The 25,284-nt window shown below is 44.5% G+C and overlaps 1 protein-coding gene across 2 annotated transcripts in view; it reads left to right on the top strand.

Annotated features, from left to right (window-relative positions):
- The window catches only part of CABLES1 (Cdk5 and Abl enzyme substrate 1), a gene marked incomplete at its 5' end in the record, with an annotated part of 75,343 nt that overhangs the window by 1,806 nt on the left and 48,253 nt on the right, over positions 1–25,284 (top strand). The window lies entirely within an intron of this gene.

Below are 25,284 nucleotides of genomic sequence, written 5' to 3'. Positions count from 1 at the left end.
CGCTTGCGCATTTTAGTCTGTGATGTGGTTCGGCACGCTGCTGCCCATGGCCCCGTGAGTTAGGAGTGACCCACAGGCCACGATTTGGGAATTGCTTTTCTGCTCTTGAACTTTGTGCTTGTTGGTGATAATGCAGTGGGCAGTACCCTCTTAGTGTTCAAGAGCCTGGATTCTCCTTGGCCTTCCAGTTAGTGAGATTATTATTCATGCAGGATTCCTGTGTTATCTGTCTGGATTCCCAAGGATCGTCCTTGGTTTTCCTTGCTTGCATGCTTTGATCCTGTGCTCAGTTCTGGGAAGGGTGCTCAGATCTCACCTGTATCACTTCTTCCCCCTTCCTGTCGTTGTTTTGCCTTGCCCCCGCTTGCCACTCTTGGAATTCTTCCTTCCACAACCAATACTTTTTTTTTTGTTACATGAGAACAGTGTGGCATTTAAGAGGGAAAGGTAATTCCTGGTTTTGTTTACAACCTAGAAATGGAGCATCGTGTAAGTTCGGCTGTGCTGCTAGCGTGCAAGCAGGCTGAATGGATAGCCCAAGTCCATGGCAAGGGAAATCACCTAATGAAGCCTTGTCAGGGTGCTCCTCCAGTCCTGTAATGGCCCTCCTTTGTGCTGTATATTTTCTGGTGGTGTAAGATGTAAGGAAAGTGCTGGTTTTCTCATGCTCTTTTGTTTTCTTGAGTGCTAGATTCAACTGTGGCGGAGACCTTGGGACAAGTGTGAGGCTCTCTGTTGTACCACTTGCTTACGGCTGGCGCTGGTGCAAGAGAGCCCTGGGTTATGCCCCCGACTTTGAGGACTGCTGTGACACTGCATGTGTGCAGCCTGGGGCAGACTTGGGCCTGCCTTCAATAGATTTGTTTCTGTTCTGGCAAAGGTATGTATTTTTAAACATCAGGAACAGACAGCTGCAAACCACGGAGGTTGTGTCAAGTGTTTGCTCCTCACCGTCTCAGTGAAAAGACGTGGTAGGGGCTCCGGTTGCTGGGCTCACTCTGAGCTGCACGGAAGAGAAGTTGCAGGCGTGCGCAGGGCTGGCGCAAGCCCAGGGATGGAGGGTTCGAGCAGACCGGCTGCTGCCCTCTTAATGGAGAGGAAGGAGCCAAATGCCCAGCACATGGCCTGTCCTCCTCGGCGCGACAGGGTGGGAATCACAGCAACTGCCCGGAGACAGGCTGGCCTGAAGGAGGATGCGGAGCAGCAGAGAGGAAAATCAGATTTTGTTGTTGTTGTTGTTTGCGTGTGCATCTGCTGTCTCTCCTCCCGCCCATCCGCTCTCCTCGCGGTGGGCTTGAAATTGAGTTTGATGTGTCGTTTGACAGACTAGTCCCCTGTGCTGAGCCACCTAAGTTATGTTGTAAGGTGAAACCATTCTTTGTTACAGTACCAGGCAGGACAGGCTGCCTTATGTTGTTGTTTTTATTTAGTTTTCAGAAACCGTTGTGAACATATAATCAGAGTTTCCTGGCTTTTTTGTTTGTGTTAGCAGTTTGTATAATTGCGTACTAGTTTATATTTAACAAGGTTATCATTAATGTGGTTTGGGTTTGTGCTCTATGCGTATGCACAAGAAACAAACGATACAAAAAAAGAACATGGAGCTTCTAGCTGTTCGGAGGCTAGTATGTAATTATATGTAAATGGAAAAAAACCTGCTTGTTCAGAAGTCGGTTTGTTGATGCCAAAGGCTCCTGTCTAGTGCAGGAGTTTGTTTCAGTTCTGTGGTGAATGGGTGGCTGAGGACATGAGGCTGCTGGAAACTAGGGCCAGGTTTTCCTTCATGTCAAATGATAATTCATTTTAATAGCTTCCTCTTAAATTAGCGAGGAGCTCTGTGGAGCAAGATTTCAGCAACACCAGTTTAAAATAAATTCAGATCCTGCAGATTAGGTGATGGTCCCAGGTACTTTTTTGGTGTATGCCTAGAATTCTTGTTGCCATAGTTTTCTTTGGGAAAAATACTGCTGTTTCCATACGTGAAGCCTCCTTTTCTACGTAAGGCCTTCTCCGGTGGGCCGGGTGGTTAGAAACAAGCGCATGCTTTTTTGTGGTGTGTTTTTGTTTTTGTTTTCTTTTTTTTTTTTGCTAAGGAAGCAAATCGGTGATTGGATTCGGAGTTTAAACATCGCTTACAGTTGCATTTGTCTGTGTCGCTGTGTCAGGCTTGAAGGCAGATGGGCAGGAGAATTCCTTCTGGGAGCAGCTGGTGCTGGGAAGGAAGCGGAGAGGAGTATCTGCTGAGTAATCGCTGGGGGGAGGTCCACTGAGAAGGACATTGAAGTTATCGTGGTCCAAATAGATTTATCTTCAGAATTTATTGACCTACAAGACAAATCCCATTTCCTGAGTAATTCTAAAATTAATGATTAGTAGAGCTTGTGAAGATTCAATTTGTTTCTACCCATTAGAAAATACAGAGCTGCCTCTGGCCTCACTATTCATCTTCTGGAGAGATGCAGAGAAGGGGGATGCTGGAACGGTTGACTTGCCAGGCTTTTGTAGGGCTTGCAAAGTGTGACGGGTTGTTGGTGCTGGAGGAAGCCTCCAGGATGCTGCTGAGGAGCGGAATCCCACCATTTATTTTCATGGTGGAGGACCGTGAGCTCAGACCCCGGTCCTCCGTGGCCTTGGGCCAGCAGGCAGTGCAGGCTCAGCCCACCATAGAAGATGCCTCCAAACTGAACATGCCGGAGACAAAATAAGTCTCTCGGAAACAAGTGTCTTACAGGCAGAGTCCTGAAAGAGAAGCAAAACAAAGAGCTGGGGGCACCGTCCACCCTGCGGGATCATCCCAGCATCAGGAGTGGGCTTGTGAGCCGCTGGAAGCACATCAGACCTTTTGTGTGTGATGGAGCCTCTGCTATTCACTGAACCTAAAGCCCTTCAGGCAGCCCGAGTTTCAGAATGGTGTGTACAAGAATAGCGTGAAAACAGCAATTAAATGGTCTGAGAGGTGAATGGGAAGTGCACATGCTGAACTAAGTCTTTTCATAGGTGTGTGACCTTGTACACCACTGGTGGTTGCTGTCTCTAAAGAGGGGGACGCTTATTGACTTCAGCCGTCACTTCAGGAGGCTAAATGGCCTTCCTGTGGCACCCTGAAGAGGGGACGTTCAACGACAGGGTTAAAACTCACTTAACAAGTGCTGTTTCAGCGATTGCACCAGCGTCCTGCTGCATCTCTTGGGGCAGGTCCCTCATGGCCCGTTTTCAGCGCTACAGGCCCCGCGTAAGTCTCTGACACTGTTGCCAAGGGCTGCCCCCCGCCGAGACAGGGCTTGCAGTCCCCATGCACGGAGCTTGCGAGCTCCTCCGGGAGTCCTGTGAGGGACACTTGAGTGCACCCGTGTCCTTTAGTATGAGCACGCTGAGAGGCTGGGTCCTCACGGTCGCTTCGAGATGTGCGGGAGAGGTCACTGACTGCCGGTGGGCTTTCTGAGCGATGCACGTGCCGAGCACGGCCAGCCCCGCATCACACTGACCGTTACCCATCACTGTTGGTCTCTGCCTGCCTTTTCCCTTGTTCAGGGCACAGGCTTGTGCCTCCCTCTGTTGCTTTCTTTGAAACTTGTGGAAATGTGGTCATCTTCCAGATGTTAGTTGAAGTTGACCAGTGGTTCAGAAGTCAATGCAATATGACGATGCACAGACAGATGGACAGCATAGATGCATCAGCCTTGTTCCCTTAATACACAAAGCGTTTAAAAACAAATCCCACAGAATTTTGCTCTGGCATATATTATATATATGCCAGAGCATATATATATTTTGCTCTGGCTCTTATTATACTACTTAGCAAGCATCTCTGGCAGATAAAAAAAGGCAATATTCATCAGACAAGGAAAAAAACCCTTTGCTGTCAATTCTGAAGAAGAGCCAGGACAGAACATAGCGTTCATGACTACTAGGGAATTAATCAGACACTTTCACAGAGGGACAGACGCTGAGAGGGAGCTGCCTCTGCCGAATCCTCAGGACTCGGCAGGTTTCGGAGTGAGACGGCTTTAGAGCCGGATGGGTGAGAGGGCTCTGCCTGGGTGGGCGCTCATTAACCCCTGTGAGAAAACCTGAGCCGGTAACATGTGAAGAGTCGTGTTTGTGTTGGCTGCCTTCGCTGGCCACCAATTCAAAGCCTTCTAGGTCCAACCCCACCTCGGGAAGTCCCGTGGGTATGCTGCGCGGGTGCCTGGCTGGTATGTGGTCACCCATCATTAGCTGTCAGGAGAGCGGAGGAGCAAGACATTTCAGCAGGTTTGCTTATGTGGTCGGTGCCTTTCCATTACTCGATCTTTCTTTTCATCCTTTTCTGTACTGGCAAAGCTTCTGTGCAGGCAGCCAGACTGGCCCTTTTGCTTAGGAACCTGCTACACAGCTTTCCTCTGCACAATGTACTGCTGCAAGCATGTTGAAATGATGAAGATCGGTAGCAACCACGTGAGCCACCAGCCCTCCAGACCATCACAAAAATGTAGTTTGATGGTAGATAGATAGGATAATGACAGATCATAGTTTGATGACAGCTTTTGGTTAGGAAGTATGCTTTAATCTGTAATTATTATGACTTTGAGAACTCTTCTGGTGGAGGATACAGCTTAGCTTGGAACAGTTCAAAAAAGCTAAAACACAAATATGAGATCCCCAGGTATGCTCTCTGAAAGGAAAAAACCCCAACCCTCTAGTAATGCTGTGGCTTTTTCACTTCAAAGAAGTAAATACCAGGTAGGCTATCCAGAGGCTCTGTAGAGTGGTGAGTGTGATAGGAGGTAAAGAAGAGAAGAACCAAATCCTGGTGTGTTTGTTTTTTTGGTTTTTTTTATCCACCCCCCCCAATTTCAGCTGTTTGTAGTCTCTCAGGCAAGATCTCCACTACACGAACATAAAAGCTCATCTTCATCGTTTAACCTGAAAATGCAGAAGCTTGTTTTTACACGTTTGGACTTCTGTACATTGAAACTTTGGTAGATGCCAACTTATACCATGATATATATGGGAAATCAGGTTCTGTTTGAGCCATGCAAATATCCACAAAATTCACCTCTGGATGTACGCTAATATGTCCAAGGATGTAATCAGTCCTTTCTGTAACTCTCTTCTTCACCCAGAATTGCAATTGATGGCTGTGGGGCTGCCATCAGATACCAGGCTTAGCAACGCAGCAGGTGCAGCAAGACACAGAGCTGGCTCTTTTCATACCCAACTAAAAAACTCCTTGCTGGTTTGCTGCAAGAAGTATTATTCCTAGAAAATGGAAATGACATAATTTGGCATGTGGAGAATATCTATCTGCTGGCCTGCAGTTTGCAAATAACAGACTGAAAAATTTAAGGAATGGTATTTGATTTCATAAGAAGGGCTTAGCAGAAGTTTTACTTGCTGCAAGGGTAGGGTAAAGAGCTCCGCAAATCAGTTAGGAGAAGAAAATTTCACCGGTGGTTGGAGAAAACACGATGTGCCAGTGGGAAACTTTTAGGACTCTCAGGGTTTGCTTTTCAGGCTGCAATATGGAGATTTAGGGAAGTACAGATCTAAGAAACTGCGAGGTTCCTTTACAGGGGCTACTGTGTTACATTTGTAGTGACTGCTTTCCTGTCATGAATCCTAAATATATTGTCTGTTCTCATGATGTATTTCAAAGTCAACACTGCTCTTAGCAGCTATGTTTCAGAGTTTTTGCCTAAGGAAGGTTTTCTATTGTGGAAAATTTAGAAGTGAATGAAAAATGAAGGAAAGGCTACCTTCCTTTCTTAGAAGACATATTTTTTTTTTTAAAAGCCTTTCACCCTATATATGAATATAAAGGACAGGCACATGTTCTTAGCAAGCAGTTGCATTTTCCTCCATGTTGTTATAGATGAGGCTAGCAATTTTGTGAAGTTGAGGTTTGGGGGAAAAAAGATTCACTCACCACAACTGAAATGTGTTTTCCCCTGCTTGTCTTGGATGGTAGAGGAAGGTATGTCCTTTCTGACCCAGGATCCTGCAAAACCTGAACTGAACATTTACATATGTATAAAACTACTCAGTTAAATCAAGTGCCAGTGTATAAAGTTGTGCTAGTAAGTAAATCTTTGCAATATCGGGGATTTTACTGTATAATATTGGTGGGATTAAAAAATAGAAAGCTAGATAACTTTATAATAATTTTTCAGACAACAACGGATTGCGTTTCGGTGCTCCTACAGATAATCATATTACCAAGGTAAATATGATTAGGTTTTCAAATCTACATGCTGTCAAGGCAAATAAGACATAGGCACATCAATTTATGGGTAAAGGCATTCAAAAGAAGCATAAATTTTCCTGCAAAGAGAAAAAAAGAATCCCCTGATTTTGTGTAACAGGAAAAATCTGTAAGGTGACATTATGCTGACTTCTTTCTGCACCACATCATGCAGCTGGAACTGAGCTGCGTGGAATGGACAGGGATGAAGCTCTTCAGCTTACTTTTCCCTTTCTCTGGGATTTGGGTAGGATGTTGAGCACCAAGAAGTCAGTGGTGCCACTTGGTTTGCAGCCTGCTTGCAGGTAACTTGTTTTTTTCAGCCATCCACGTGCCACCTGCTGTGTGTGGCCTCGCCCATGACCGTACAGGGCATATCTGCGCGTATTTTTTGTGTAGCCACAAGGGACAGAGAAGTGATCTGGGATGCAGTGGTGGTGCTAGTGCAGCCTCAACAGGTACCAACCACTAGGCACTGTTGCTGTCCTTGGAGTTGAGCTTGTGCCTTCTCCAGTGTGGGAAGGCTGGTGATGGGTCTCTCTCTGTCCTCTCCCCTCTGTGGGGCATCGTTTCCTTTCCCATTTCAGGATGGAGAAAGCCACTGCAGGCACAGGGTCAGCAATTCCCAGTGAGGAAAGTGGATGGGGAAACATACGGGAGGCTCCAGCATTCCCAACATCGTGGTTTCTGGTGGGTCTGCTATGGGTGGAAGTGCAGGGAGAGGTCCTAGCCCTCCAACAAGGCTGGATCACACAAAGGTTCCTCCTTCTCTTCCCCAGAAGGGGAGCGGAGGAGGAGGTGAGAGACCCCAAGCTGAGCTGTCTCCCTGTCTGAGAGGAGGTGTACATGCTGGCACAGTGGCATGGATTTTAACTTCATCGTGATGAAAGGGTCAGATGTTATTACCATTGCTTTTTACAGAGTTAACTCATAGCCTGTTCCCCACTGCAGCTGCTAGCAGAGAGGCGGATTATAACCCCAGCGTGGTGGTGTGCCCTTTGAAGGGTGCAAGCAGCACAGCTTTGGCAGCCTACTTCAGAGGGAGATCTGCTGTATTTTAGTTTCCTGGGTGCACGGTGCTGGAGGAGGGGGAGCAGAGCCTCACCGCCCCAAAGACCTAGGATGCCTTCAGCACTCGGGGAGGACTGTTGTGTCACCTGGAGGGATGTCTGGTTTCATCTGGTACCCCCAGCACATGTAGGGACGGCGAAAGGGGAACCGGGAGATGAATGTCACATAAGGCCCTTTGCCTTCAGGCCTGCTTGGGTCACATACATACATTTGTGTGTACACAAATACAGTCCATACAGTCCAAGAAGCTCTCGTTACTCCTTGTTCACGCTGGCGTGTGCTAGGAACCTGCGCTTCCCACCCCACTGTACTCAGCCTGTCTGAAGGATGTAACCTAAAGCAGAAGCTAGATGTCAGCTATGGTCTGAAATGTGTCTTGAAAACATCTCATTCTTTTTTATTTTTTAACTCACCAACTTTATTCCTTGTGTTTCGTCTGTCATACCCCTCTACAGACAAAACTTCTGTTTTCCTGTTGCTTCCATACTTGCATTAGTACCTACAGATCCAGCAGAAAAGGAGATTAATTTCCCTCTTTTTCAGTCGGGCTTGCAATCAGCTACACGCAGGCAAATGCGGGGTGACAGAAGGATTGCCCACGTGTCCGTGGGGTGCGGTGGACCTGCACAGCAGGGAGTGAAGTCCTCGTTAGGTGACAGAGCGCTACATGAAAACGAAGGCTCCATCTTGATACCTGGGACGTGGGCAGCATTGAGCAGGCTTGGTAGTTACAGGGAAACTTCGTAGTTCTCCGAATTTACTTAAGTGAATGATATCGTTTCCGACTGTAAAACACGGAGGTGTTTTTGGGGTAATAGGAGGAGAGGAAAAACAGCTTTCAGATGCTGCAGTGCAAAGTACGGTTTAATCACTTGGGTAGGCAAGTTGCGCAGGTGCTGCAGCAGGTTATGTAAAAAGGCGTGGAAGGCTCACCGTCTGCTATTAATAGTCTTGGAAGCGTGGCCTTTAAAACACAAAGGTGTAATTACGTTTTCTAAAATGGAGTTCACCTAACCTCCTGTCTTCAACCCATTGTGTATCTTAGGAACCTCCTTAATTTTATGAGGCTGTTTTCTTAATCAAAGCAAAAGTGGGTTTGATGTTTAATTGGTGGTGCTTACTGTTTTGTAGTGTTTTAGCATAACCTAATCCAGAAGAAGTGGTAGCTAAGAGGTGGCTGCTTAAAACTGCAGAATTATTTACAGGAGAACACAGCGTGCCTGTCAAGTACCTCCATCGTGACCTTTGAGATTTATTTGTAAAATCTGTATTTTTCCATCTGCATGACTCGCCTCAAGACAAAATGCTTTTCTATTTTAGAAGGCATTCCAGGTACTGCAGAATTCACGAGCAGCCTCGCAAATAGCAAGTGTCTGCGCACATTTGTTTTAAAGAATAGACGTTATTGTCCAAGGTTTGTTGCTTCTGTTTGTTTTAAAGAGATTATTATAAATATTGGTTTCTTGTTTGTTCATTAGTTTCCTTATTGATGTAAGGCTATTCAAGTCAAAGATTGTGCTAGGGTGTAACAGGGAGCAGAGTTTGAGCAAATGATCTAAAAGTAAAAAATGCAAATTGTATGAATTTGCCAACACCCTTAAATAGGCATTTCTAAGGCGGTATTTTCTGTTGCTGTCCTCATGCTCTGCATGAAGGGTGAATGGATGATGTGAATGGAAATGTGTATTTTCTCGCAGTGAGTTTGTGAGCTCGCAACCTTCCTTCTCCTGGAAGGATGTAGCCTTGCAGCAGGAGCAAGGATTTTTTTTATGGTGTGGTACCAAAGCTGTGCTCAGTTCTGTACAAAATACTGTTACTCCTCCGTATCCCTCAGGAGCTAAGCCCCAAGCCCACAAACTGTTTTGTGCAGGAGGGTGCTGCACAAGGGTGCGGGTTGTCACTGGAATTCACTCCCTTGGGGAGGATGGGGTGGGAGCAAAGAGGCTGGGGTGAAAAAGCCCTCGTGAGCCACCACTGTGTGTTTGCAAAGGCTGAGGCATCTGAAAACGAACGGGCTCTGAATTAATTGCAGGGTTGCTCAGGTACAAATGAGAACAGGATTAGGCCTGTCTTTTCTATTTCAGGTGCGGAGGTAGTATTTCCAACCTGTCGAGCGATTGCATATCTCAGAATATCTTACTGGATAAATGAATAGGATATCAACAGTTGAGGGTGGTGCGGTCTTTCACGTAACCGGCAGTCGTCTTACAGTTGTTGCAGTTCTCTGTTTTGTACAGTCCCCAGGAATATTTCAACATGGTCTTGTCTGGGTTGTCTTTGCGTGTGTGATTTACATATGTTCAAAGAAACACAGCTTTTGGGAGGCTCTTGACCCTCACGCCCAAGATGTGGAGTTATGGTAATGAAGATTCGACTTGACTTCTCCAGTGTTTGTTCTGAATTAGATGTCTGTCTTGTGTTATTCCAGCTAAAGAGAGCAGAGCAGTCGAGCAATTCAAGCTGGGGTTTTTGAAGGAGCCTCTGAACCATGAATTTTGAGGAACTCTCTGAGCTCCTTTGAAAATCCCACTTTGAAAAGACGGCGTGTGCTTTTTCTTTACAGGTTTTCACAAATTTTGCTTACTGCACTGTGCAGACCTGTTCCCATTTGTATACTTGTCGTCCCTGGCATTTTTTTGGGGGGAGCGGTTGTCATTGTTGAGGACTGTAATTGTGGTTCTGCTTTTACTAAAGTTAACTGCACATGTCTGGTTTAATCAGTGGGTCAGAGAGCTTGCTTTGTGCTGATGCATTAATAGAAATGGACAAAAATGCTCTTTATAAAACTTGAAATGTGACTTTGGAGGCCACAGCACTGTTAATCCTTCGCATCTTAGCCCATGGAGGGACGTGGGCCATAAGAAGCAGAAAATTGAGGTGCATGTTGTGCTTTTCTAATGCAATGTGACTGTAGTTCTCTGATTGTTCTTCAAGCTGTTGTTTCCACAAGCTCAGAACGAGAGCAAAATTGGAATAAAAATACATCTCAAAGGCTTGGTCAGCTCCTCACACCATGTGCCCGTACCATGCTGTGGCGTGATGGTCAGTCCCACCGGGCTGCACTCTGTCTTGTTTTGCACAAGCTGTTTAAACATCCAGTGCGCTGAAGCAAAGCTAAACAAGAACCACCAGCACTATAAATTATTTAAACCTGGAGCCTTTGCGAGAGAATTTGGCCTTCTCCATCCAGAAGGGCCGTGTCTGTGTCAACGAGCAGCATGGCCCAGCAGGAGCGGGTCGGTAGAGCCAGGAGCTTGGTGCTGAGGACCAGATGTCCACGCTATGGACCTTCAGACCACCTCTCGCCTGGACCTGTGGACTGGACACCCAGCAGTGGTTGGAGGACGGGTGCTGTGCTCCTGCAGTGTCACCTGGCTTCCCCCCGTCGGAGGGGAAGCCTTCGTGCTCCAGGGCTGCTCCCTGCCGCAAAGAAGAGCGTGTCGTAAGTGGGCATGGTTTGGAGACTCGCTTCAAAAGTGTGCGTCTGATCCAAAGGGAAACTCGGTGGAGATATGCCTATAGAGTCTCAGTTCCCTGTTCTAGGACAAAGGGGTTCATACTGAGCTAATTTAAATTTCTCACACCCTTTCTTCCACTTGGATTAATACACTTTTTGTTTGACCCTGTGAATTCAGATGCTTTTCCCCTAGTCATTTCTACTGGGAATTTACTGACTTCCCTCTTTCCACTGGGGGTTTTAAAAAGATTTTGTAGGGAAATTTTTTTTTTTTCCCTTGTTGAATCAGAGCACTGGGCACCTGTTTTCTTTTTACTGGTCAACTGTAGGCTTTCTAAATCTTCATTTTGTAATGTGGTAAATTCTATGAAAGTGGATTTTTTTTTTTTTATTATTATGGTGTTTCACATTAACAGACATCTTTCCCATCTGTTTATTGGAAAAGGTGAAACAGGAAAACCAAAATTTCAAAATTCTGCATCACATGTTGATGACAGTTTGTGAGCTTGATCAACACGGAGGTCTAATGTCATACCCAGCAGGGTTTTACTCTTGCCCCGTGCTGTTTTTAGAAGCGAACATGCAGCGGCTGAGGAAGTAGTGGTTTCTGTTCGTGAGGTCTGGGGAGGAGGGTTCGTTTGTTTAATTAAAAGAAAGAAAAAACGGGGGGGTTTTTATACGAAGTATAGCTAATTTAACTTTCAGTGGAAGCAATAAGGCAAATTTTTGCCTGTGACTTCTATGTAAGTAGCTACCAAACGAGCCTACGTGTTGGGTCCCACCTGCAATTTGCAAGGGGGAACCACACCGGGGTTTTGCACAGAGGATGAGGGTTGCACTCCTCCTCCGTCCCGCCGTCCGCAGCTCCTCACGTGCACGTTTCTGCTTCTTCCCTTTCCCAGCCAGACGCAGGCAGCATTTGGCAAGTCCATCTATGCATCTATCTGCCCCTACCCATCCAAGCACAAAGCCATTCCCCTCTCCCCTCCACGTTAGACAAGCTCATTATTGTCCAGATCTGAGGGGGCAAAGGATGACAGAAGCAAAACAACACAAGTTTTGTATAATTTGGGGTTTTTCTGCCGTGGGCCTCATGCAGAGACACTTGGTGAAAACTTCCTCCTCTGCAGAGACTTGCGGGGAGGAGGGAAGATGCTGTGGGTGCTTGGGCAGTCAGAGAGACTGCGGCAGAAGTGCATTTTTGGTTCCTTTGCTGGACAGATTCTTTATAAGGTGCTGCTGTTTCTAAAGGAAAAAATAAAGGTGTGCACATCTCCTGTTTTCCAAACAGCAGCTAGCAGACCCTGCCCAAGACAGGAAATCTTCCCGGTTCTCCTTGTAGCTCTGTCACAGGTAGCCGAATGCCGCTCGGTTAGCGCTTGCATCTCCCGTTTTACTTGTTGAACTTGTACAGATGGTTTCCCGCTGCCGGGATCAAGTATCCCGCTTACCACTGCCGGGAGCGCTGCTGGCTGCCCCGCGGCAGCGCCTGTGGGAGAGCCGGAGCGTTGGCCGCACACCCCGGGTCCGCTCCCCTCCCCACCGCCTCCGTACACCTTCTTGCTGTGGGAGGCTTCGCCCTGGCACAGGGATTGCCTGGCCATCCCGTCTCTGGCTGACGCTCTTCTCGCGGTCTGCGAGGCTGGGTAGCGCCTGTTGGAGCACCGTGGGATGGCTGGAGCTGTCACTGTGAAGGCTTTAGATGTGCTTTACTTCAAACAATAGCTGTATGTCCACGTGATATTTGTCCTTATTAGTACAAGCGAGGGTGTTTATTCTGTGTTGATAGCTGTATTTATTCTTTATGAGGTGCGGGGATAAGTTTTTTTCCAGTTGCTAAAGCACAGGTTTTTTCCAGTCTAGAACTGCAGTGGGTTTATTCCCAAATTTGGTTTTCAAATTTTTTTTTTTTTTTTCTTAAAAACCTTCAAAGCATGGTATGCTTGTTGTGGTTAGGTGCAAAATTAGTTCAGGTATAAAAAAAACAAGGGAAGGAAAGATGCACAATTAGTTCAGATATAAAAAAACAAAGGAAGGAATTGGGAAGGGGAAATACTCATTCCTAAGGCATTTTTCTCTGTACCCTTCTGGCTGATAAAAATACAGAGAAATTCTTCTATGCAAGCAAGTTCAAAAGGATGCTAAACAGTTTGTCTTCACACGTTGTAGTATTGTCATCAGAATACTATTTTCTGTGTATTACTTACTTACCCAGATACTACCTTATGTAAAATTTGAAAGCTTTAAGTTACCAAAAATATGCTACAAAAGTGTACGCTTCCTGAGCTCCTACTTACAGCCAAAAGAAAGAGGTGTGTATTTACAGATAGTGAAATGTATTGTTTTGAGGAGGAATGTTGTTTCTTTAATTGCCTGTCTGATATCCTTCTTGGAAGATGAAGTATTTTTGGTAGCAGCTTTGTGGTCTATAGCCTGTTTTCTTAATAGCTGTCATAAAATGATGTAACTGGTAATGGCACAGGTAAAACCTGGGCTTGCGTTCAACTCCCCAGTAGGGTATTGTAAGTGGGAAACTGTTGTGTATACATAATGCCATTAGGCAATACTGTTGTTCAAAATCCTTTCTTTTTTTCTTTCCCCTCTCACAACAAAGCTCCTAGGTCTGCGGCGAAGTGTTTTGTGACACATTTTTGAATGAGCCTTTTGCCCTGCTTTGAGTTCTTTAGCGCAAGAAGCTTTACCAGGAAACAAGAATCTCTTTCTTCTCTGTCTGTGTTTATTCAGCTTGGGGCTGTGATGCTGAATATGCAGACAGACACACAAGTCAGATGATCCAAGTTGTATGATATTATAAGGTTAGATGTTTCACATTAAAATAATTTAAAATCTGTATCAGAGTTGTTAACATCTGCATTTAATGTCTATGCTATCTAAATATGTCTTAATTACTTTTCTAAAACACAGATTTTTGTGTGTTTTCACACCCCCCATGGCTGTTATAAAGTAAATCTTCTCTTGCATTATATTTAGTTGCATCCTTTGAAAGAGGTGATTAGTTTGAAACAAGTATTTATAAATTAGCTTTTGTCATTGAAAAAGGGCTGTGTAAAAATGGAGCCTGATCCTGCAAAACACTTGCAGATACGTTCAGTCTTACTCTCACAGGTAACTTACTGCCTTCGGCTTATAAAGTCATTGCCTAACACAGTCAAAATGAGCAGTTTCGTAGTTTCATTTGAGCACGAGCCCCATCAGCTGAGGTTTCCGCAGAAGTGCATCATTAGTCATGCAGTTAGTACCTTTGTTGAGAAGATTGAAGTGCATGAGGTTTTGCGGGATCGGATCAAATTATTGGTATTAGTGATTTTTTTCCAGTTATTAGTCTGGTATATTTTAATATCTTGGAGAGAATGGGCTTTCAGTGGTCACCTTCGAGATGTTTCTGTAAATTAATGCGTGTATTTAGTTCTTGTAGTATTAAAAGCTGAATGTAACGTAGAGCAACCTAGGAGAATACTGGGCACTGAGATTTTTTTCAAGGCATTTCACATTTTATATTCTCCTTTATATGCTTAGTCTTTAAAGGAGATGTGATGAGCTGCTGTCAGAATTTTTTCCAGCTGGTTTTCTGTTTTAAGTTTTTTGTTGTCTATCTGATGTTGCTTATAGAGCAAAGACTTTTCCGCCTGGAGGTGCCTCTAGGTGATTTGGGGTAATTAAAGGCGTTACCGGCCCCAAAGCAAAGGCTGGCCAAAGCAAATGTGCTCACAAGTCCAACATTTTATTTCACAACCCAAACTATCACTTAAACTGAATTAGCTGCTGATTTAAGCTCACACACGGGTCTGAATCTGCTCTCTTATAACCCCATGTTTAGGTTTTTCAGTTTTCAGAAATACATAGCTTTTTAGATTGAATGGAGTAGGAGAGCCATATCCACTGCATCTGTTTTCAGGGACTCAGACTTTTTTCTTTTCTTCCTGCATATGCAAGCGCCTTCAGCAGAACTCAGTAATCATGTTTGAAAGGTAGCATATGCACGCACATCACACTCCTGGCTTGGGGAAACGTAGGAGCAAACAACAGATAGTGAGCCGCGGCTTAGCTTAGACTTTTAGTAGCTGTTTTTAAGATTTTTAGTGTATTTTTTCATGATGGTTGGAAGCACTAGCAACATTTCTAAATCACACGATCCGATAAAGGATCCCCTGTCTCCTCTCCATCTTTGTTGCAGAGGAACATACTCCAATATTGGCCAACGTCAAAGTCTTGTAAAGTGTAGTAGAGGCTTTTTAAAGTTCCTGGACTACTGGGATGAGGTGGAGATGCTCAGAGTAATCTGCTTGTATTCCCTCTTTTTGACAAAGTTCCTAACTTTCAAGATCAAAAGAAGCTTTAAAAAGATGCAGCCTTAAAGACCTACATACCAGAAGGCAAAAATAAGACTCTTTAAGGATTCACAGAAATGAATAAATTTTTAATATGTTTTAGCTTTGTATTTGTTGTTTAAATGAGTAATACAGAGTCACAGGTCTCCTGTGCCTTGCTTTCGGAGAATCACCAAGGAATACTGGAGGGCACCGTATGCACACGTAGAGCCCTTGCATATACTTTTTCATGGAGATTAGGCTCTCCGAAAAATGCCGAATGCCACCGTGGAAGTGGTAACAACTGTCCCCATCACGACATTGCTTTTAGCATCTGCCTTGGGACCGCTGGTCATGGGAAGATGCAGCTTCTGAGGCAGATGTGGGTACAGCACAGATGGGTGCTCGGTACCTCGGTACCAAAGCGTCCCCCAGGATTAGGACTGTCTCGTGAATTGCCTCTGCGCAGACATCTCCCGTAACGGGAGCCAGGGTAGATGTGAAACTGGAAAACAAGCCAACACACCCTGACGATCCGCAGTGCAGTTCCTGAGTTCACAGGAGGAGGTGTAGAGAAACGCAAGGGGAAGCATGCATCCTTCTGACCTTTTAACTTTGTTCTCGCATCCTCGCCCCTCCAGTGGGAAGGGTTTGGATACAGGGACCCCCTTTGTCCTCTTCTCCCATAAATTTGTAATGCTGAACTCAATCAGGAGGGACTTCTGATTTTATTTTTTTATTATTACTTTTTTTTTTCTGCAAGGCAATTCCTATTTCGAAAATGCCTTTCACTGGTGACCCAGTGGCACTGTTGCTTGTCTCAACAAAACCAGCCGGCTGCTCTGGGGCATGCTAAATCCCCGACAGGTTGTTAACCTGTCACAAGACGGGGTGTCATCTCCTGCTGGACTGAGATGTTCCCATCCAGCTCGGAGCTTTTTCAGTACTACCTGTTTTGCACGAATACGGGTTTCGTAATGGTGTTTTATGGTCACACCGGGGGCAGTGCCTGTGACTAGCTCATTGCCAGCTCTTGCTGAAACTAGTCCCAACCATAGCCACTCGCTTGGGTTACGGTGGCCACGGGGCTGACTGCTGCCCGCAATCCTGTCTTTGGGGTATGAAGCCAGCCATGAAGTTCCTGATTAAAATACCTGGGTTTGGATGACTTCATGATTTTTGACAATAACAGAATCACAGGCAGTAGTAAAAGTACCTTGAAAACCAAGAAGTGGCACTGCAAAATTGTCACAGCGCATAATGTTGGGATGGGACACAGAGCTGCCCCTTGTATTTGTGACCCTTATTTTCAAGATTTTTTTTCTCCAATTGTTGTTGTCTGTGAATTGAAATAAGGTGATATGGACAGGGTTATTGGCTGTAGTAGCTCAGGAGGTTGGTATTACTGAGTTTCCTTTCAGTCTGTGATTTTTTTATTTTTTTTTATATATGTGTATGGTCTGTCAAATCATTTGCCTGTGCAGTCAGAACTTAAAATGAGCGTCTTCCAGAGATCAAGATAAATATTTTTAAAATTAAAGGCTTGATTCTGTGAAAAGCTTAATGAGCATTTAGTTATGCTGTGGCGTAGTTCCCTGGGCTTCAAATGGTAATTAAAAATAAGAAACGTTCGGAGTGAAGGTCATCTCTGTGCAGGACTCTGCAGCCCAGTGTAGGCGGCTGCTCCAGGGCTCCAGCTCCCCAGCAAACTCGGCAGGGATGGGGTGGGATATTTGCAAGAGTCAAGGAAAGTAGGGCTTTTTTGTCCATCTTTTTCCAGGAAAGAGGAAAAGAAAGTAGCTCCTGTTTTTACTCTATGTGCAAAGGGGAGGGCAAAGCTTTCAGAGGAAATACAAGGTTGGGAAGGGGAAGCAGCCATTTCCTTCTTCCTCCCACTTTCTTCTTCACTGCCTCGTCCCTCCCCCATGGCTGGGAAGGTCTCAAAATGCTGTGGAGATTTGGGGTCAAGACTTATTTTGTAGCCAGATGTGAACTGGGAGAGTGGTTGGGGGATACGACTTCATGTAATTTTTCTGACGCTCGCATGAAGTACAGAGCTAGAAGCAGTGTTCCTGAGGCCTGCCCTGAAGAGGCAGTCTTTTGGGGTGTCAGCCTTTGTGTTGCCTTGGGAAACTGCAATTTCATTGACGTAAAAAGGTGTCTCTTGACTGTTCTCGTTTAAGAATAGGATAGATAATTCGGCGTTCCCTGTTTCAGAGAGTCGGTGCTCTGAGTTTCTCGGAAAATTGCCATCCTTTAGCAGGAAAACTTGTGGTTTTGGGCTGTGTGAAGCGACATGTATGCTGTTTGCCTGCAAATGAAACTAAGCAGGTTGTTCAAACAACCGTCAGGTTGGTCTCCTCACTCTTTTTTTCAAATGCTTGCGGCAAATAACCGAGATAACTCAATTCAAAGTGACTCCTCATGAGGGAGGTAGGACAGCTCAGGAAATATACGGTAATACAGGATAAATGTGTTGGTTTAGTGATGCCTTGGTACAGCATCACACTGTGGCCAGATGGGCAGGAGGAGAGAAACCTTGCCACCTCTTAAGTGTTTGGACCACTTCGCAAAATACTTTGAAAATAATTTTTTTTTTCCTTTTCTGTCCCTCGCTGCCTTGCCTGACAGCAGTGGCAGGATACCTCCTGCTCCTCCTGTGCTTACAGCCTGGAAGTAGCTGCTGAAAGAGCTTCTAGAGAATAAAATTGAGCTGTTCTTATTGAACAGCTTGGCCATGCTTCGTATGTTATTTGCAAAGTCTAATAGAGCTTCTTTAATAGAAGAGATTTCTTCTGCCCGGTCCTTGTGTTAGTGGGGTACAAGCCCACGAGCAAAAAAAATTGGATAAGTGAGTATTAATGAAATCTGTCATTAATTATCGCCAGAGCAGACTCTGGGAGAATTGGGTTGCGTTTTCAGTGGATTTAAATATAACTTTGCTTATGCAATCCTGTTAAATATTGTTGCAGTATGTCACTGAGAAAGCTCATTATATTTGCTATATAAAGATTACGACTTTGGAGGGGGGATTAAAGTTTTAGCGGCGGTTGCCGTCTTTCTTGTGGTCACAACAGCGAACTGTTGAATGTGGAGAAGACGGGGGAAACTGTGGGTAAGCCAGATTTTCTGTCTGCCTGGAAACACAACCTTTTAATGCTGTTAAGCCAAACCAGAGGAAACCCTGAGCTTTTTTTCAGGAAGAGAAATTCTTCAGAAAGGTGACATGTTCAAACAGTGGGAAATGTTTTTTTGTCTGAGAATGAGTCTTTTATATCATATATGCAGATGAATATATATGTGTGTGTATATATAATAAGAAAAACACAATTTCAAAGTGAAACATTGGCTTCAGGCAAATGAAAATGCTCTGTTCCTCAGAAAATCTGAGATTTTTTTATTTTTCTGAGAATAGTAGCTAAAATGAAAACAATTTTTTTTTTTTTTAAGTAATAGAGTCAAAACCCTGCACCCAACAACTAGCAGGAGCCTCTGCCCTCCACTGTTGTAGTCCGTGTTCCTGATTGCTGGAGCTGCTTGGCATTTTCAGCCTGAAGATTTTGCCCTTAGAGCTGTGTGGTCCATTATCTTTGCTGTTAGGAACCTAAGCGTGTCCCTTTGGCCTGCTCATTTCTGTTAGCGAAAGTCTGAGCTCGGTGTAAGGGAAAGCAGGTCTGCCTTTGCTTGCAGCGCTGGTGCACTGGGGTATGGCCAAGGGGGTTGATGTTCAGATGCTGTTCTGCAAAGTATTTTATTCACACCAAGCAGCGCTTACTTCAACAAGTCATTTCCTAACCTCAGTTAAAGCCATGTTTGCAGATAGATAGCTCTAATTGGACACAAGGCACCTGGTGTATCAGTGATTAAAAATAAGAAACATTATGACTAGTTATTGTACTTGGGCTTGAAACCACTGTATAATGGTGGTATATTTGCCATCAGATTAGGTCATGAAGCAGCTTTACTGCAGCTTGGAAAATTAGGATCAAAAATAGTCCTCTGATTAAAACTTGAGCTTTTGAAAGCTCTTCAGAGAAGAAAGATGTGCGAATGCAGATGTATGGGAGAAATTAAGCAGTCTGGTTATGCATAGTTCTTGAATTTAAAGAGAATAATTGATTGAACCACTGTGCTAGCTCATTTCTCACAGTCACCCTGTCTTAACAAAATTAAATGAAACATCAGAATGATCTGGGAATAAGTTGCCTAAAATACAATCCATAATGGGTCAATGTATTAACATAGTGAATTTAGTAGTTTCTGTGGACATGCCGTTGTTCTGCATGCACCAATGTCAGCCTGCAATAGCGGTTGTCTTGGTTTAGATTTATGAATTTCTCCCACATTTAAAAATAATATTTCATACACTTTATCACACATTTATCAGCAGTAAAATAATTTCTCCTTGAAACAACATTTGCTTTCTGATATCATCGGGAATTGGTCTCCTCCTCCTCTGCCGTTCGCTGCAGCAGTATGATCCCATCAACCATGGGGCATCCTACAAGACCCTTATGTCCTGCCAGGCAGTTTTTAAACACCAGAAAAAAAGAAAAAAAGGATGTTTGAACCGATAGAGAAAAATGATTAGGTTCTCATTTTGCTGCCGTTGTGTTGCTTTCTTTCCTTTGCATCAAGCAGAAAAGCATCAACTGTGCTATTGGGTACCTAAAGGCTGAATCTGGTCAGTACTGACCACAGGCCTATTTGGCATCTGTATCTGTTGAGCCTGAAGGAGCCCAGCCTAAACTTGTTCCCTGGGACTGTTTTAGATGCCTGCTAACTGGCTGAGTTGAAGGCGAGACCTCTAGCTGCAATGGAGAAAGGCTTGGGGAAAGACAGGAGCTATGGGAGCAGCCATCAGGGATGCAGAAACAGTGAGTCTGTTGCTGTGATTGGAGGATTGGTTTGGGCTGATCCCATTGAGGACAGTAGGTCTTTTCCTCCCTCACAAAACCCAGTAAGAGCTGATCACTAGTTGGGTTTTTTCACTTGTGTGCTTGTTAGCGGGATCGATTCCCGGCTGCAGGAGCCCTTCTGCTGGCACGATGCAGGGGGTGGGTAGATGGCCGAAGCAGCACGGTGCCTTTTGGTCACAGCATAAGTTTATTAGCCTAAATGAGGCTGGTTTACACCAATTATAAAGCTGTAGTTTGCAGGAGGTTTACGTGGGGGCTGACCTTTACTTCATTTAATCTTATTTTGGTGTCAGGATGTTCTGTAGGTCTCTGAAGGTTAAGTTGTCCATGAGGACAATTTTTCTGCATGACAAGCCTCCACCTGTGGGCTATTCTGCATGTAAGGTACCAGAGTTTGATAAGTCTTAATGATGTTTGCTTTTTAAAACCTCATACCCATCTTAAACAAAATTCAGTATAGTGTGGGTTGGCATCTGTTTGACTGATGTCTGTTTACACCTGGCCCAAGCCCATTTTTGTATATTAAAAGTGATGCTGTGTTGAAGTAGGTGTTGCCTGTTGTCTGTGACATGGGCATGATTTATGATACCTGTAAAGGGTCCTGATCATGCTGAATCCGGTTGCTGCCTGCGCCCTCTGTGGCAGCTCCATTAGCCTGGACACCTACAAGGGATTTCCTCAGTCTTGGAAAGGAGCGAGGAGCAGAGAATTACGGGAGAACATAAAATCAACTAATGAGACAAACAAGCAGTGTCAAATATCCCAAGCTCAAATATGATGTACCCCAAGCTTGGAGGTTAGCACGAGCCTCATGCCTTTTCAGAAAATTGCCATGGCCTCGGCTGGAAAGCAACAGAAATGCTCCTGGCGATGAGCGTGGTCCCGGCTAGCCGGGGCAGTCAGATTCCCTTGCTTATCAGTGTTCCCAAGCTGAAAGGCTGATAGAAAGTGCTTCCTGATCAGCATGATAAATGGAATTTTGCATGATAATTATGTTTACAGCAGGACAGATGTACTAATAACACATCCCCTAAAGACTTCAAATGAGCTATAAAAGAACCAAATCTCTGCTGAAAATGCTGCCAGCACTAGTATTAATTGTGTAAGTTACAGCTGGTAATTGTCTTTGTTTCATTTGAATGAGGCAGTCAGCTATTAATGGCTTGCGCTCTGTAGTGCCGAAACAGCAGACTGCACAAAATTTGTCAGTCTGGATAATACAGTTATATATTAGCAGTGCATCCTAATGGACGTACTCTAGTGGCTAGGGAAAGGAAGAAGTGTTACGGTTAATTTCTAATGCTGTTTCATCTTTTCTATCAAAATACTTGCTTATGTGCCTTCAGGAAGAGAACTTATTTTTCTTATCTACAAATTGTTTGATGTAAGACAATGCCTGCAGTAAAAAAACAAGCTCTCTTCGTGGTTATTGAGGATTGAAATGGAGAATGACTAATTAGCTGTCTTGTTCCACTTACCTCTTCCACACTGGTGATACGAATGAAAATCTTATCCTTGTTTTTATGTGTATGAAAGATCCCACTGTTCTGCAAATCTGTTACAGAGCATGCATAAGTGTGCAAGTGTATAGTGATATACATTATATATAATATAGACGTGACCTGAAAACCTGTTAGAATGAGTTATCATGCCTAGTTTTTAAAATAGCCGTAAAATGAAGTCCAAATTGGTGATCATACTAGGTATTGTGCCAGGTTTACAGTTAAATAAAGATCTTGTAGGTAACTAACCAAATTTAAAACCCTGCTGGTCCAAATTGAATTACTTTTTGTGACATCCTAATTCATTTGCATTCCCAAAGCGTGTTTCGTTTCATCTGCGGTAAGTTGAGCTGCAGATAGTATCCCAGAGGAGCACGCTTCTAGCAGTCCTAACCCACATCCTTGCTCTGGCTGATTAATCTGTAAATCCTTCAAAATTTCTCTCCCATGCTATTACATCAAAGCATCCCTGAGTAAAACATGTGAGCAGAATCCTGAAATGTGTTCCCTTAGCATGAGAAGGACTCTGTGTGTGTTTCATTAGGCAATACTTTGGGGTGTTTTTTTATGGGGAAACAGGCAGTTGACTTTCTAAAGAGTGCAAGATGCGTTCGTTGGTTAGCAAAAGAGAGCTGATGGCCTGGAAAAACTGCCTGGAGATGCTCCGTAAAAATTGTCCTTGATTCCTTGTAACCTTTCATCAACTTAATTCATTGCTAACGAGCTGCAAGTTCATTGCAATGCATTGCAGAGCTTTAAAATTGCCACTGAGTCAGATGACAAAGTGCCTTGTTTTATGTTATCAAGAAAAATCCTCTAATTGATGGAGGACAGTAGTGCAACTCTGGAAGAAGTCTTGGGCCTCTTGTCTCTGAAGGGTGCCAGTGGAAGTGCAGCGATTTTGAGAAGAGAAAGGAAAGAGGAGACCAGAAAAACAGAAAATCTTTGTTAGCTTGCATCTGCATAGGTTTTATCCTTATGCCCGCTCCCCTTAGGGAAATGGTAATGTGATTGATTTGTTCCAGGCAGATAGGCAAAGCTTTAAATATCAAATATATAGAATTCTTCATTGGCTTAGTGTTTTTTCTTCCTAAAACCGTCTAAAAAGTGCATGTACGTAAACAAATGAAACACCAACAAGAAAAAATACCAAAAAAAAGAGGGTCTCAGCTAAAGAAGCACTAAATAATTTTTTGCATCTATAGTCATGGCATTTGCCATCCCAAGGTCTGTTACTCTACCTAAGGTTGTACTTAGCATAGCTACAGGTGTAACCACAACACTACTCCCACCGGACCCTGGAAATTGTTGGGGCTAAGTCAGGGTCCGGCACCTCAGCTTTGAGAGGACTGAGCACTGCATTGGCTCAGGTTCCTGTGCCAGGTGCTTTTCAGGTCTGGTGCTGTGATTTGCTCCTTTGCTTCCCAGACGTTTGGAGACAGGCACCTTGGGCAGCCAGCTTTGACTGCTGGGAAGATTTGGACGTGATGAGCAGTCTCTTACACCCTTCTAAATGCTTTGTTAGTAAAGCTTATGGCAATCCCTTGTGACAAGGGAGAGGTTCGTTATCAAATGCAGGATCGTGGAAGCCATCCCTGCCTCTGCTGAGCCTCGGAAGTGGATGAGGGAGATCTGCTAACAAACTGCCCCTCCTGGTCGTTTACTGTCATTTTTAGACTTTTTTTCCCCCACCTCCTATGTGTATAGGCCCCCATCTGAAGTAGTGTACAGGGTATATAAACTCACCATAGGCAGCCTAACGTTTGTGTTAACAATTTGTTTGAGGTGGGAGGAGCTGGGTAACTCAGGTCCTCCAGACTTGCCGTAAGGTTAGCGTGCGAACCCGTTCTCAATTAATCATCTCTACCAGAAGATGGATTGCAACTATATTATTAATGATTGCTTTATCTATTTGCTTTCTTATATGCACTGTAGATTGGATCAGGTCAAGGACTCGAGACTTTTGAAGTGGGTCGCTGTGGCATTAGGGGTAGGTCAGCCAACCTCTTCCCTTCTTCATTGCATAATATGAATGCAACATATCTTATGGGTGTGCTGAGGAGAGACCAAACGTGTCAGGAATCATCACTGGAGCTATTTGGTACAGCAATCAGTGTACTTTAAGAGGGCTGCCTGCTCTTGCATCTGCCTGAGCTGCTGCCTCTGGTTCTTCTGGCACGGCGTGGCTGTATGTAGAAGTAGCAAACATAGCACTGACATGGGTGAACCAAGGCAGGGGAGCTCGTCAAGTATGTAAATATGAAATGTGGGTCTTGTGCTGCCTTCTAATAATGCTGGTCTTAAAGCAGCCCTCTCCATTGCACTTTGTTGGCCAGATTTGTCACTATGAGATGCTTTTTATTGCTCTGGTAATATAAAATATCAGTAGACCCAGTCTAGCAGAGTGCTCTGGCAGCTTTCCTCACTTTTGGTGTCTTAATGAATCTGCTTTTAGAATACAATGAAATATTTCAGTTGGAAGGGACCTGCAACGATCATCTAGTCCAACTGCCTGACCACTTCAGGGCTGACCAAAAGTTAAAGCATGTTATTAAGGGCATTGTCCAAATTTCTTGGAGTTTTTTTTTCCCCCCAAACTGATTGAAAACTGGTATCTCACTACTGGGTATTTGCTGGCCAAGCAGCTAGTTGGCAACCAGAATAATTCAGCCCTCTAATAATTAAGTAATTTACGAAGTAGGAGACTGCTCAGATTACCAGAATAAGAGTTATTTCTGTACATTTGATAACCCAGCACTTTGGCAGTATGTGGGGAATATATGAATATAAAAGGCCCTGAATTTGGGACCATGTCAGGTTTTCACATCCTGCTGTTTCTGGGGTGGCAGAGCAGTGTGTGTTGCCTGAGTGAGTGGGGACGGTGCCCTTGGAAGAGGCTGTTTGCAGTAGAGAGTAGGGGGGATGCTGTCTGAGCCTCCGGCCTCTGCCGATTGCAGTGTAGGCTCTTTGGGAAGTATTGATCCTGGGAAAGGCAGTTCCTCAGCCTGCAGATGTAGGCTGCATTTGCCAAGTCAATGAAAAGTTCATTAGTGTATTACAGTAAAACATTAGTGTATTATAGTATAGTACAGTATAGTGTAGTATTAGTATACTGCTGGGTACTCGCTGTTGTGAAAACAGGCGGAGAGGCTTCTTGGCAAGCTTCTCTAAATATTGGACACTACTGTACCATACTAGTGAGCAAATGATACAGCTACACAACCAAATGTTACCAGTATTATGAGGATCCCCATAATACTTGCTTACTGGGAGTAGGGAGAAGTGAGGGTTCCTCGTGGAGGTCACCCTCTAAACCTTAAATGTCACCCTTTAAACCTTAAATGCTATCCTCTAAGCCATGATTAGTCTTTGTATGTGTACCTGTGATAAGCTGTACCATCACGTTCGGTTCATAGCTGGTCTTTCACCCTGTGGATCATACAAACTAAATGTTCTGAATGGAGTAAACTGCTTTCTGAAAACACTTAAATTTTTAATAGAGATCTGTACCAGGAGAGAACAACCTCAGGCTGGAAATGTGCCAGTTACGGTGTGCCATGCTGAGCAAGGCACCTCGACAGAGAGAGAAGAAAATGATCTAATCCTCTGCTACCACCTCTCAACCCAGTGCCCGGTCACAGAGAGATGCCGTGCCCGGTCACAGTGGCAGGGACAGAGGGAAAGAGGAGGTAGTTTGCTTTTCCCAGAGCAATTATGCTGGCTGGCTCCAGGATCTGTCTCTAGTGAGAAGAGCAGGGAAGAAATGAGCTCTCCCTGGCGAGCC

Source organism: Platalea leucorodia (genome assembly GCF_965183815.1).
Source record: "Platalea leucorodia genome assembly, chromosome: 1".
Classification (NCBI taxonomy): domain Eukaryota; kingdom Metazoa; phylum Chordata; class Aves; order Pelecaniformes; family Threskiornithidae; genus Platalea; species Platalea leucorodia.
The sequence above is the reverse complement of the archived record's forward strand: the minus strand, read 5'-3'. Positions and strand labels throughout refer to the sequence as shown.